The sequence below is a fragment of the Sapajus apella genome, unplaced genomic scaffold (genome assembly GCF_009761245.1).
Source record: "Sapajus apella isolate SASKATOON/1434 unplaced genomic scaffold, GSC_monkey_1.0 scaffold31, whole genome shotgun sequence".
Lineage (NCBI taxonomy): Eukaryota > Metazoa > Chordata > Mammalia > Primates > Cebidae > Sapajus > Sapajus apella.
Window position 1 is genome coordinate 15,225,448 of NW_022436971.1, and position 14,835 is coordinate 15,240,282.

Sequence of the window (14,835 nt, forward strand, 5' to 3'; positions counted from 1 at the left end):
GAGGCGGGTATGAGGAAGAGGCCAAGATGGCAAGACGCAGAGAACTGGGGACAGGCCGGGCTGCGAAGGAGGCTTAAGCAGCAGGCTTCCCGCTGGGGCTCTCCGCCTGCAGGGCTGGGCTTGCCACGCCCCCAGGCCGCACCCAGAAGCTCTGACTCAACGAGCCTGGTGTGGGCCTGGGAACCTGCATTCTCACGAAGATGGTCAGGGTCCATACTGGGACACACACGAACTTAGGGAGCCCCTGCTGTAGGCAGGAAGCGAGTTAACGTGGACACAGTGTGTCCCCCACAAAATCCCCACGTGGAAGCCCCAATCCCTACTACCTCCAGATGTGACGATATTTGGACAAAGGTCTTTGAAGAGGTCAGGAAGGTAACATGAGGTCACTAGGTGGGTCCTAATCTAGTAGGGCTGGTGTCCTTACCAGAAGAAGAGACGGGGACGCAGACACACTCGGAAGGATAAAGTATGAGAACGCAGGGAGAACGGGCCACATGGAGCCGAGGAGAGAGGCCTTGGGGACACCAACCCTGCCGACACCCTGATCTCAGACGTCAGCCTCCATGACTGTAAAGAAGTGAATTCCTATTGTTTAAGGCACCCACACTGTGGCCCCATGTTCCAGTAGCCAGAGCTGACTACCACCACCCGGGAGGCCAGAGGACTCAATGTGCTGGGGAGGGGCCGTGTGGCTTTCGCGCCAAAGCTGCTGCCCTTCACCTCTCCTACAAGGACTAGGTAAGAATAAGCATTCTGGGAATTGCAAACATCCACCAAAAACTCAGGATTTCTTATCTTTTCTCCTCATCGGAAGCATCTCCACTGGGACCTCCTGAGCACGACTCACCAGTCCCCATTCCCTATGGCGCCCACAGATGGCCCCAAACATAGCATTGAGGCTGCTCTGAAAAAGAAAGCATCTCTAGCTTGCCACATAAATTGTGCAGAGTCTCTAAAAGGGGGGAAAAAATCAAAGGACCAAGATTTAAATAACAGGAAGTGCTCTGAGGGTTGAAGACCATTTGTGCAGGTGTCATGAGGCCAGGAACTCCTTGCGTGTGGCCCAACTAATCCTAAAGTCAGATTCTTGGGACCTTGCCTTGCTTGACAGGGCCTCGGACTGCACCCCCAAGTAGGTCAGTCAGGCAGGGCCTCGAGCTGTCCCTTCTTTAGAAAAAAAAAGCAGAAAATCTCAGGCCGAGCTGATGTGACCTGCCTCACCTCAAAGCACTGTGTAAAACCGTGAACTTTGCGTTCCTGCAGCTGGGAGCCCCAACCCAGACCCACCTGGAGCCCAGGGTCCGGGACTAGGCAGAGCTGGGATCCGAGGGTCAGAAGCAGGGGAAGGGATCATGCCAGAGGAAAAGTCTAAAGCTGAGATGAAGGTTGGTGTCGCTGTGGTAACAAATCACCACCAACCTAGTGGCTTATACACCACAATCGTGTTTTCATACAGTTCTGTCTGTGGACACAGGTCCCTCGGAGACTAAGTGTCGGCAGGGCTGGCTCCTCTGGAGGCCCTGAGGGCGGATCTGTTCCCTTGCCTTCTCCAGCCTCTGCAAGCCCTTCCCGTCTGCAGAGCCAGCAGTGTTTGCTCTCTGAGTCTTCTTTCAGAGTCACACCTCCCTGGGGCTCAATGCAGCTGGGAGAGGCTCCTTACTTTTATGGACTCAGGTGAACACAGTGAGTACACGCTGGTAGTCCAGGACACTGTCCCTATCTAAAGGTTCTCAGTCGCCATCACATAGCAAAGCCCTTTACCACATAAGACAACATATCCGCAGGTCCCAGGGATTCGGATCGAACATCTCGGGGGTGGAGAGTTACCCCACTATCACAAGACTGTTCAGGAAAGAATCAATGAAGCTTGGAGCTATGAGTCTTGGAATTCTAGGTGCATAAGAACCCTAGAAGCTGAGAGTGGATCACATCTGTAACCCTAGCACTTTGGGAAGCCAAGTCAGGAGGACCACTTGAGCCCAGGAGTTGGGAGACTAGCCTGGGCAACATGGCAAGATCCCATCTCAAAAAAATCAACTAATTAAAATTAAAATTTAATTTGGGGGTATCCTTAGGCAGGTTACAGGCATTTAAAGACTCACCACTAGTGACACTGATGCAGGAAGGGAGTGGGCAGTGGGGCAGCCAGAAATCTGCAGTCTAATTAGCTTCCCAGAAACCCCACACGCGGAACACATGGGGCAGAGAATGTTCAGGTGGGGACGTAGCCCAGATCTAGGTTGTATTCATCAGGGTTCTTCAGAGAATGAGAGCCAATAAATATACAGAAATAAACAGAAAGGAATGTATTATGAGGAATTGCTTCATGTTACTACGGAGGCTGAGGAGGCCCATGACCTGCTGTCTGCAAGCCGGAGACTCAGGAGAGCCAGCGAGGTTGCTCCAGTCCAAGCCCAGAGGCCTGAGAACCAGGAGCTCCGTGTCCCAGCTCAAGCAGAGCGAGCAAATTCACTCTTTCTCTACACTTTTGTTCTATCTGGATTCTCAATGGATGGGGTGGTGCCCGTCCACACTGGTGAGGGCAGATCTTTACTCAGTGTGCCAGTCTCTTCCAGAAACTTCCTCCCAGACACACCTTGAAATTATGTTCTACCAGCTCCCTGGGCATCCCTTAGCTCAGTCAAGCTGACATGTAAGATTAACCATCACCTAGGTCAGCAAACATTACTGAACACCTGCTCTGTGCTGGTACCATTCCAGGCTGTGGGTCAGAGGCACCTGGGTGCCAAACCAGATCCTGATACCCAGAGCTGTTAACCCTTGGACAAGTCACTTAACCTCTCTGGGCCTCAATGTCCTCCTGGGTAAATGAGATCTTGGCCATCACCTGCCTATTGCAGAGAGTTCCTGGGGAGACACAGGAGGCCGCACGCGGAACCAAGTACCATAGCACATGGCGCTGACCCCCTTGGCTGTCCATCCACGTCACATAGGGCCAGGCAACTTCCACAGCTGAGCTACATGAACAGCTACTCCATGAACAGCTTATGGACAGAAATGACCTCAACTTAAGTCTTCTACACTTACTAAATCTAATGGGCCATTATACATGAAGCTTCTGATGTATCAGTCAGGAAATGAAAAGCTATGGACCTGGGGCTAACCATAAATCACCACGTATGAAGGCATATACAGTAAGTCATTCACATTACCACTGTCTGCAGGAAGTGCTACCCCGAGGATTCAGTCCCTACGCTCTGGCTCTAATAACTCCACCTTCGACTGGAACAAGCCAAGGCTCGTGGCCAAAATTCAGTCCCGGCTGAAGGTGAGAGTACTTATACCCAAGATGACTGTGGGAAATTGATTCCCATCCTAGTCTTAAAATAAAAATCAAATCTGGAAAAAAGAAAAAAACCACTGATCTCCCACCTTAACAAAATAAAGGAACTAAGGCACTTGAATATATACTACGCTGTATAAAGTATGATATAATATACTTTGATATATAATAGCTCATATAATCTTCACAATAGCCTTACCAGGTCAGTATGATCTACACGCCAGGAAACTGAGGCTCCAAGAAGTTAATGACTTGCTTGGGGCTCACAGGGCCAGGAAGCAAAGAGCCAGAGTCTAATCCCCCACCTCACGCTAACCACTCTGCAGGGGGCTCAACAGAAGTAACTGGCACGATGCTTCCTGCAGGCCGTCCATCACAGCTACCTAGAGAGTTACTTTACACATTCTGGATGACAGAACTACCTACAAAATGCATGTTTTGAAATTCTGTTTAACACGATCTGGAGCAAATGCAAACAAGGCAAAGTTCTCCCACTCTCAGCTGTGGCTACAAATTCCTGGAGTTGGGGGGAAGGTGAAGCTGGATTCCAAGTAGCACCAGGGACCTCCCCACAGGCGCACTTCCTCAGGAGATGCTGCGGGGAAGAGGCGCCTGCACTCCCTCTAATATGTAGGACCCACAGAAGAAAGTCAGGGTCACCGCAACATGCTCTGGCCACCCAGGAGTTCACTCCGGTTCGGTGAAGAAGGGCTTTCCGGGGAGCTGATACCCGGAACTGATCCAAAGGGACAGCCAAGATAAGGAACGGAGGCATGAGGGGCACAGCAGGGGCCCAGCTCAGCCAAATCTAGGGAGAGTAGAGGACAAGTGGCTGCCAGGGCCAGCTGCCAAGTGGGAGCCTCGGCATCTGTCAGCAAGTACCAGCCAAATTTCAAATGCACAGGGAGGGAGAAGGGGGCACTCCCCAGATTCTGCCTGAGGGAGCAATCACACCTGTACTCTGCGCTCAGGAACGCTACTGAGGAGGAGCATGAGGACCAGGGACACTGGACAGAAACCCCTGCCCCTGCAAGGGCTCAGCAGGGCTCCAGCCAGCCCAACACATCCTCTCCTTTGAATCCCACCTTCTCCCAGTCTGCTGGCCGGTGCAGGGCAGCCTCACCTACCTTCACAGCGGAGGACGAGGGGCTCATGGCACAGAAGCGGAAGGCAGACGGGCCAGCGCGCACCCCAGGTGGCCGATTCCCAGCCCAAGCTTCCAGTCAACATTACCTGCCCCCACCTCACCACCAAGGAACAGTCAGCCAAGGTTCTGAAGCAGCCCAGGGCTCCTGCCATCTGCTTCAGAACTTACAATGCCAGCCTCCTGCACACACACTGAAGCCACCTCCCACCTTCAGTCACCTTGCTGGGGCTGACCCAGCAGTATCTGCTTGTAGCCCCTTGGCCAGGGGACCCTTAAGGCAGGGAGATCTCCCTTCTGCCCTTATGTTGAGAAGAAACCCTAAGAGAACATGGCTAAGTGAACAAACGTTTACCACCCACCCTTCTTCCTTCTGGGTTGATTCCGTCTGGGATGTCTTTGTTCACCAACCACCTAACAGACATGGGTGTCCTGACATCGAGCCCAGAGAGGATGGCAGACAAGCCTGACAAACACCGTGCTTGAATCTCATGGCCCTCTGCAGCCTCCCGGGCCTCGCTTCCAAGCAAACACTCCACTACTGTTCAGCGGCTTAGACATTAGCTCTGCAGCCTATTTCCTGCATAGAGTTTTTCAATCCCCAACTGCTTCCTCATTTCCCAACAACGCCTCCCCCTACAGAGTGGAAAAAGGCCAGTTGGCTCCTGGGCAGCAAGGAAATGGCCCTGTGGCCCAACAGAGGTGCTAATTGGCTGCAGCTGGGCCTGGGACAGCAGGACAGAGGTGCTCTGGGACCTCTCGTGGCCAGGAGAGCAGATGTTTCAGATGCACGCACCTGCGGCTTGTGACGTCTTACAGCCATGACTGTGTTAGGAGTCCCCTCTGCGGGGATGCCCTGAGAGAAATATCAAGGCAGCTCTGAGCCCGGTGTCAGAAAGAAGGGAAACCACCCTGCAGGGCCTGGTCAGCCTGATGCTGGCGAAGGAGGTCGCTGGAGACCTGCTCCGAGCAGGCCTCCGCAGGAGCAGCAGGAGGGACAAGCAGACACATGGGGAGAACAGCGCCACCCTGGCCGGGTACTGGGGTGATGAGGATGTTCCAGATGTTTCCATGAAGAAACTGGCACTGCTGCCTTGGAGCCCTGAGACTAGGGACAAATCACCCTCTGTGTCCCAGTGTTCTCATCTGTAAAATAATGATGGCCTCAGAGGCTGGGGCTGAAAACTAGGTAAACTTAAATGGTGATGTGGGAGAGCACGCCTGTGAACTGCAATGCCTACAAAATGTGATTATGATGTCAAGAGGTTCACCTGAGCCCTGGGGGCCTGTAGTCTCAGCGACTCGGGAGGCTGAGGCAGGAGAATTGCTTGAACCTGGGAGGCGGAGGTTGCAGTGAGCCAAGATCACGCCACTGCATTCCAGCCTGGCGTCAGAGCGAGACTCTGTCTCAAAAAAACAAACAAAAATAGCAACATGGTCAGGTGCGGTGGCTCACGCCTGTAATCCCAGCACTTTGGGAGGCCGAGGCCGGTGGATCACTTGAGGTCAGAAGTTTGAGACCAGCCTGGCTAACATGGTGAAACCCCATCTCTACTAAAAATACAAAAAAAATTAGCTGGGCATGGTGGTGCAGGCCTGTAATCCCAACTATTTGGGAGGCTGAGGTAGGAGAATTGCTTGAACCTGGAAGGTAGAGGTTGCAGGGAGCAGAGATCGCGCCACTGCACTCCAGCCTGGGTGACAGAGCAAGATTCTATCCCCCCAAAAAACAACAAAAACCAGCAACCTCAATATCGCAAACAAAATGTAAAAACCAACAACCCCACCCGCAAAACAAAACAAAGGAAACACCCTGCCCCCAGCAGGCACTCACCAGCTGCTAGCCAAGACAATCAAGAACTCCTATCAGGCAGGGCAGCCTCAGGGGTGCTTTCCCATCATTTGCATATCCCCAAAACACAGGCTGAAAGCCAGCCGGCAAATCAGGAATCCCCAAGACTAACACAGCAACTTCTGAGAAGTGCTGAAAGGCCACAGCATACTCACAGCTGTGCAGTGGCTGTCACTAAAGTGAGGAAACTGAGGCAGACGGAGAACTGACTGTCTCCCAAGGTCACAACACTGGCAGTTCTGGCCGAACCCCAGTTTTTGCTCACCAGGTCTTCTGGCCCCAGACCTGACTCCAGAGAGCTCCACCTGCTTCCCCGAGAAATAAAATCACTGTTAGCCTGACCTAAGGAAGAATCCCCAAATAACAGACCACTTACACAAGAGCACTGTTGTCATGGCAACCAAAGCCTTAACAACTTCGACATTTCCACCACCTCTGATTGATCCAGTTCTCAAAATTGACATTACAATGACACAGTATTTGCATTTAATTTGTTTTAATTGGCTTTTACATAAGGAAATGTCTGGGTTTCACCCTTAATAACAACAGGGTGAGTGAGTTCTCAATAGTGCACCCTGGAAAACAGCAACACAAAAGCCAATCATTTGAAATTTTCCTAACTGGAAAAATTCTTAACTGACTTGCTTGAAGTACGTTCTACTTAATTCTCCTTCTTTTTCTGAGATGACAAGAGCTTTTGCATAGTGAAGTTCATCCTTTAGACTATGTTCGTGTGCCACATTTAAAAACGAAAGACTAGGCCGGGCATGGTGGCTTATGCCTGTAGTCCCAGCACTTTGGGAGGCTGAGGTGAGCAGATCACTCAGTCAGGAGTTCAAGATCAGCCTGGCCAATATGGTGACACCTCTTCTCTACTAAAAGAAATACAAAACTAGCCAGTAGTTGTGGCGCGCACCTGTAGCCCCAGCTACTCAGGAGGCTGAGGCAGAAGAATTGCTTGAACCCAGGAGGTGGAGGTTGCAGTGAGCTAAGATCGCGCCACTGCACTCCAACCTGGGCGACAGAGAGAGACTTTGTCTCAAAAAAAATTAAAGACTAGAAAAATGAGGATGTTCCAGATGTTTCCATGAAGAAGCCAGTGGAAGTGTATATGGAACTTCTGACAGGACACGGAATTTTTTTGTCTTTTTTTTTTTTTAATGTCTCCCCAGTGCCTGGAAGAATACCCGGCATACAGTAGGCGTGCCATAAATATTTGTGGAATGAATGGATGTGGGCTAATTCTCATTACCTGAGGTCATGCATATAAAGCAGTAGGACAATGCTGGTCGCTGGAGCTTTTTTGTCATTGGAGTGAGGTGTGGTTGCTGAGCTAAGGTAGTATACCACTGGGCTGTGAGGGATGGGGCCGGCTCCAGGGTAAGGGGTGGAGGCTGGGGAGCCTCTCCTGGAGTCAACGCCCATAACTGTCTCATCTGCCCACCACCTTCAGCAATCTCACCTAACATCCACCCACTGCCGGGGCCAGGTGCGGGCCTGGGGCCAGATCCAGCATGAAACAAAGCTGAATGGGAATGTGTCTGGCCTCTGCTGGCCAGTGCACCCTGTGTACTCGGGAGAAAGGCTTTTCCACGCCATTCCCCTGGAAAAGTACTCTAACACTGAAGGTGGGGTATGAGGTACAGGGGGATAACTGAGAAAGGGGAGCGGCCGGCTTGAGAGGCCAGACGGGAACCTGCAAGCAAGGGCTGAGATCATGGAGCACTGTGCCCCATGCATGCACACCAGGACTCCGTGGGGAACACGTCTGGGGAGCCGGAGTGGCCAGGTTAGGGAGATGTGCTGGAAACACGCCATGACGCGGCTGGTGGTGGCCGCAGCACAGTCATGGGGGACCTCAGGGTCAGCCTGGGATATCTGAATCCTGATGCCCAAATGAGAGGCCAGCTTCACACAGCAGAGGGACAGGAAAGCAGAAGGGGCCAGCGTGTCTCCCCGGCTCACCTGCTGTCTGAGCAGCCAGGGCTCCATCTGGGGGACTTGGGGACAACACATTCTGTGTTGGACATTCCATCCACTTGGCTGCAAACAACATAAAACCTGATGGGCAGTGGCTTAGATAAGAAAGGGTCTTTTTCATGTCATAGAACAAAGTTCCAGGCCCAGGAGATCCAAGGTTCAGGGGGTAGCTCAAGAATGCCATCAAGGCAACAATCTTTTTCTGCTTTACTGTCTTTAGCATGTGGATTTCAACTTCATGGTCACAGAACAGCTGCCCCATCTCCAGAAGTCACTTCTGCTTTCCAGGCAGGAAGAAGATGCATGGGCCAAAAATCTTCTGTCTTGGGTCTTTGACTCTTTATTCAGAAAGGGAAGCCCCTCCCAGCAGGCTGCCCCCAAGCCAGGGAGGGCAGTGAGGCCTAAACTTACTGGGTCCCCCTGGTTGGAGTGCAGCTGGTAAAGTCAAGCCTTCCATTTTCCAAGCTCTTGGTGGAGGCACCCTTGCATCTGGTATCCTCCTGGGGTTTTCAAGTGACTTCTGCCCTATTTTCTTCAAGTCTTTGCTCAGATGTCACCTTCTCATGAGGCCTTCTCTGACCACCCTATTTAAAACTGTGGCTGGGCACAGTGGCTCATGCCTCTAATCCCAGCACTTTGTAAGGCTAAGGTGGGAGGATCACTTGAGTCCAGGAGTTCAAGATGGGCAATCTAGTGAGAACCCATCTCTAGTAAACATTGAAAAATTAGCCAGGAGTGATGGGGCATGCCTGTAGTCCCAGCAACTCGAGAGGCTGGGGCAGGAGGATCATGTGAGCCCTAGAGTTGGAAGCTACAGTGAGCTATGATGGTGCCGCCGCACTTCAGCCTGGGCAACAGAGCAAGACCTTGTCTCCCAGAAAATAAAAAATAAAATAAAATTGCATCTCTCTATTTACCTAAGAGAAATGAAAACATATGTCCACAAAAAAGAAACTTGTGCACGAATGTTTCTCACAGCATTGTTCAGAATAGCCAAAAGTGAAAACAGCCCAAATGCTCATTAACAGATGAATGGATAAACAAATATCCATACAATGGAATATTATTTGGTCATCTAAAGGCAGGCAGTACAGATACACAGCAGCAGTGAGGAAGTGTGAAAACACTGTGCTTGGTAAAGGAAGCCAGATGCAGAAGGCCTCATGTTGCATGATTTCCTTTATATAAAATGTCCAGGAGAGGCAAATCCAGAGAGATCAGAAGTAAATTACTGGTTTCCAGGGCCTTGGGCATGAGGAGACTGGGGAGTGACTGCTACTGGGGAGGAAAATGTTCTGAAATGAGCAGTTAGTGGTGCCCAACTTTGTCAGTATACTAAAAGCAAATGAATTGTACCTTTTTTTTTTTTTTTTTTTTTAAAAGATGGAGCCTTCCTCTGTTGCCCAAGCTAGAGTGCAATGGCATGATCTTGTCTCACTACAACCTCTGCCTCCCGGGTTCAAGCAATTCTCCTGCCTCAGCCTCCTGAGTAGCTGGGATTACAGGCGCACGCCACCACGCCTGGCTAATTTTTGTATTTTTAGTAGAGACAGGGTTTCACCACGTTGGTCAGCCTGGTCTCGAACTCCCAACCTCATGATCCGTCCTCCTTGGCCTCCTAAAGTGCTGGAATTACAGGCATGAGCCACCACACCCGGCAGAATTGTACATTTTTAAATGGTGACTTTCATGGTATGTAAATTATATCTTATTTTAATAACAACACTTTCCCCTGAAAAAAAAAAATGCATCTCTCACAGATATGGTTTAGATGTCTCACCCAAATCTCACGTTGAATTGTAATCCCCAGTATTGGGGATGAGGTCTGGCGGGAGATGATCATGCAGGTGTATTTCTCATGAATGTCTTTGCACCTTCCCTTGGTTCTGTCCTCGGGACAGTGAGTGAGTTCTCACAGATCTGGCTGTTTAAAGTGTGTGGCACCTCGCATTTTTCTCTCTCTTCTTGCTTCTGCATCTCCATGTGACATGTCTGCTCCCCCATCACCTTCCGCCATGATTGTAGCTTCTCAACGCTGCCCTAGAAGCTGAGCAGATGCCAGCACCAGGCTTCCTGTGCAGCCTGAAGAACCATGAGACGATTAAACTTCTTCTCTTTGTAAATAACCCGTCTCAGGTATTTCTTTATAATAATGTGAGAATGGCCTAATACCCTCACCCTCTTCACTGATTTATTGTTTTCCACAGACTCATCACCTTCGAAGTATTACTATATTATACAACATAATCTACTTATTTAGTTTACTGTTGTTGCTCCCAGCTAGAAACAGAAGCCCTAAGAAGGCAGGTCTTCTGCCTAGATCATTCTCTTAGCACAGAGACTGGCACATACAGTAGGTAGTATGTGAATGAATGAATGAGTGAATGAATGAATGAATGGGAGCACCACCAAGGGGCCAGGTGGAGCCCACTGATGTGAGAGCACCTTTCCCTCCCCAGGGATTCTCTCTCCAGGCCTGTTCTCTGCTTAGACAGTGGCTACCAAACACAGGGTCCCTGTATGAATCTGCCTGCCCCACCCCACCTGCCCTTTAGCCCATCATCCCCTGAAAAGGTGATTACACAGCTGGCTGCTTGAGCGAAGCTGCTTGCTAAATCGATGCTCTGATTTAGGCCACGCCTGGCTGGCTGTGCTTGAACAGCGTTTTTCATCTGGGAGTCCAGCTCCCAGGCTGCCCAGTACATAATGGCAAGTTACTCCCCTGCCTGGCAGACAGAAAGACAGAGGAGACTGCACGCTCCCACAGCCACAGGGCTTGCAGCAAACACTGTCCCATCTCCCCTGCAGGGCTCCAGGCCTCTCCTGTGGGCTGACATCTTGCAGAGGGAAAAGGAAAAACATGGGTTGACTCCAGATCGCTGGATGGAAAAGGGCAGAAGGCTCAGAACTCAAATTTCCACAAGGGGAGCCCCAGGGACCCTGTAGTTTGAGGCACTCCGGGCCGGGGAAGCAGGAGGTGAATATGGAAAGACTGACGATGACGATGTTGATGACGGTCCTTACACTGACACAGCACTTTAGAGTTTAGAAGAGTTTTAATGGCAACTATCATAAGCAGCCTGTGAAAGGGAGGCTGCATAAGTCCCATTTCACAGATAAGGAAATAGACGCTACGAGGCTGTGTCCATCCGAAGCATGATAGCGGTCCCGGCAGACCCAGCGGCCAGCTTGGAGGAGGCACAGGTGGGTGCTGTTCAAGCTTCAGGGAGGGTGGCAGGATAGGAACAGAGTCCATAGGGAGGCATTCATTTTCCTTTAAAAAGGATGGTCTTTCCACTACCTATTATATGGCAAGGGAGTGGGTCAGCCTCAGACAGCAGCCGTTGGCTGCCTTTAACCTCCCAAATGGAGTTGCAAGTGCCTCCTCCCTAGTCTCCAAGCCCATGGCACTTGGGGCCTGCGGTTTGTTTACTCATTCAGATCACAGCATCCTTTGCTGCTGGAAAACTGGGCCCACCCGGCAAATCACCGGCTGCACGTGGAGCCTGGGGTCTGTCACTATCTCCACGTCGCCGATGTCCAGCGCTCTCACCAACTCTGTCCACACCCATGTGCCGCCTAATCAGGCTTGTGACAAGGCCACTTGAGGACCCTACCACGTAACAGGCATGGGCAAAACAGGCTGTCCAGCACCGGGACGGCAGTAGACCCTTGCTGACCACAAACCCACAAAAGGGAGAAAGAGTGGTCACTGCCTTTTGCTCCTGAAATAACTGCAAAGACGTAACTTCTGCAGGTGCGAGACGGGGTTGGGGAGTCTGGGGTGGGGGTAGGGGAGCAGGACACCCACCTGGGACCTACAGTGGCTGCCGTTGCGAGATGCTGTGTTTCAGTGAGTTTGAGGATGCTGGCGCTGAACTGGATGAAAGGAGAAAGACTTGTCAATATGGGACAAGTCCCAGGAAGTGCAAAGAGCTTTTTCCAGCCCACCACCAAGCGACTGCCTTTAGAAACTATTAAATGTGGAGGGCCCCAAGAATATGCACAAATAGGATTTTTTTCGTGTATAAAATTATCAGAAGCAGACTGATAAAGCACTGTTCTCCATTCTGAAATATGCCTCTGCATAATCACGCATGAAACAAAACAGTCGATGTTGTCCATCCAACAAGACACGCGCCCACTCGGCCCAGGGGACAGCGAGAGAGGCTCCGGGCCCCAGGTCTGGCTGTGGCTGACCGTGAATGTGAGCCAAGAACAGGTCTGCCCAGGGCCCCCTCGGGGTTCACGTGGTCTAGGATCACAACCATAATACAAGCTCCACCAGGGAAGGGGCTCCAATGGTCTTGCTCTACGTTGCAACCCCAGGGCCCAGGCCAGGGCTTGGCAATCCATGTATAATTGCTGAGGCCAGCATGGTGGCTCACGCCTATAATCCCAGCAGTTTTGGAGGCTGAGGCGGATGGATCACTTGAGGCCAGGAGTTGGAGACCAGCCTGGCCAACATGGTGAAACTCCATCTCTACTAAAAATACAAAAATTAGCCAGGCATGGTAGTGTGTGCCTGTACTCCCAGCTACTCAGGAGGTTGAGGCAGGAGAATCACTTGAACCCGGGAGGCGGAGGATGCAGTGAGTTGAGATCGCACCACTGCACTCCAGCCTGGGAGACAGAGTCAGACCCTGTCTCCAAAATAAAAAAAAAATGTTGAATTATTTGAAGGGGTAGTCATCATTCACATCAAAGCAGGCATGTCTAGCGTTAAGAGATTTTGTTGGTGAGGTTGCTGTTGCTGTTTTGGATAGGCGGTCATTGCATGGAAGTGTTTCTGGCAGGAAAAGGTAGAGTTATGTAGCATTCACTATGAGGCAAAGCAAAACAGGACAAAATTCTGTTGGAAATCACACTGTAAGTCAACGAAAACATCTGATCTTTGTTGAGAAAAATTTAATTCACACACGCTATTGCAGAAAGATCACACCAAGTGAGCTGATTTCTTTTCCAGGACAATTGGGATACCCAGGAAACCGCAGGGACACACCTGTTCTCCATAGCAACCTACCTGTCTCCAGCGAGGCGAGCAGGCTTCCTGCCTCCGTGTTAAATCTTGTAATAACCCGAGGGCCCAGAGTTTGAAAAGGACAACTGCTTTTTGAAAAAAGCCATACTCATTTTTTTTAAAGTGGTATCCTAGGTAAAGGTCCTGAAATTATTTACCAGATGTGATGGAATTTTGCTGAAAATTACATTTTCCTTCTTCAGACCATAAATATGAACAGTAGACTATAAAGATGAGGTTCTTTCAATATCTAATCCAAGAAACAGCAAGTAGCCACTGAGTGAGTGGTGAAGGCAACCTCTGCTTTCTCGCATTTTACAGCAATGTGATTTGCCTGGCAAGGCAGCCCGGCCTGAGCATCCCTCTCCTTCATTCACCCTGAAATTAATCTTTCATATTAGCCAATGTTTCTGATGGCTGGCCTCATCTTCATAACTTTCCACTGCTGACTCAACATCCTGGACTCAGATTAAACCTCTGAAAAACAATGGGGAGTCACAGCCCTAAACCCTTTGGAGAAAAGCCACTGAAAGTCAGACAGAGCCCTCACAAGGGCTGAGGTAGCCCTGCTTCCCAGCCAGCAAAGAAAGACGGTCAACCCAACGCCCACCATCTGAGCCACAGGGAGAGAAGGAAGATCACCTCCAGGAGTCTTCCATTCACAGAGGCTGGAGACTAGCATGTCCATTCTCTGGGGGTCGTGAGGAACAGGCAGGGAAGGGGAGCAGAAAAAGTTATTTTCAAAAAGGGAGCTAAAACATATTAGAATGACAGACAAACAGTAAGGAGATGATTCCTGGAAAAGCAGGAGCCATGAACAGTGACACAGTGACAGTGGGGGCTGGTGGTATCAGGACACAAAACCACTTCATTAAAACACCCAAGGTTCAAACAGCAGGCGCCGACATGGCTCCTTCCAGGTCAACAAACGAAGTGAACGCCCAAATTCAAGCACACAAAAAAGAAAAACCATATTCTAGTTAATGAACAAACCCTACACTACGCCACAATGAATTGGTGAATTTCCTGGAAGACTCTGAATGGTTGTTTGTTTTTGTTTTTGTTTTTTTTTTTTGAGAGCAAGTCTCTCACTCTGTTGCCCAGGCTGGAGTGCAGTGGCATGATCTCAAGTCACTGCAACCTCCACCTCCCAGGCTTAAGCAATTCTCGTGCCTCAGTCTCCCGAGTAGCTGAGACTACCAGCATGAGCCACCATGCCCAGCTCATTTTTGTATTTTTAGTAGAGGTAGGGTTTCACCATGTTGGCCAGGCGGGTCTCGACCTCCTGATCTCAGGTGATCCACCTGCCTCAGCCTCCCAAAGTGCTGGGATTACAGACATGAGCCACCACACTTGGACTGAACATTTTTCTTTATATCCCAGGTAACAGATTTGCTCAGTATTGAATTTCAATGCAGTGAACAAATTTTAATAAGGGATTATGATAAATTTCCATTAATTTAAATAATCACAAGTATGGAAATTATGGATTCCAGCCAGTCTGACTGTAACAAGAAAGTTTGCTAAGCAAA

At 50.3% G+C, this 14,835-nt stretch overlaps 1 protein-coding gene across 6 annotated transcripts in view; it reads right to left on the reverse strand.

The window, feature by feature from the left end:
- The window catches only part of HPCAL1 (hippocalcin like 1), a 121,582-nt gene that overhangs the window by 93,945 nt on the left and 12,802 nt on the right, over nucleotides 1–14,835 (reverse strand). The window contains exon 2 of one of the 6 annotated variants that reach the window (XM_032294146.1): nucleotides 2,803–2,806. The exons of the other annotated variants lie outside the window; for them this stretch is intronic. The gene's annotated coding sequence lies outside the window, so the exon portion shown is untranslated. The remainder of the gene's footprint in view (nucleotides 1–2,802; nucleotides 2,807–14,835) is intronic. 6 annotated transcript variants of the gene reach the window in all.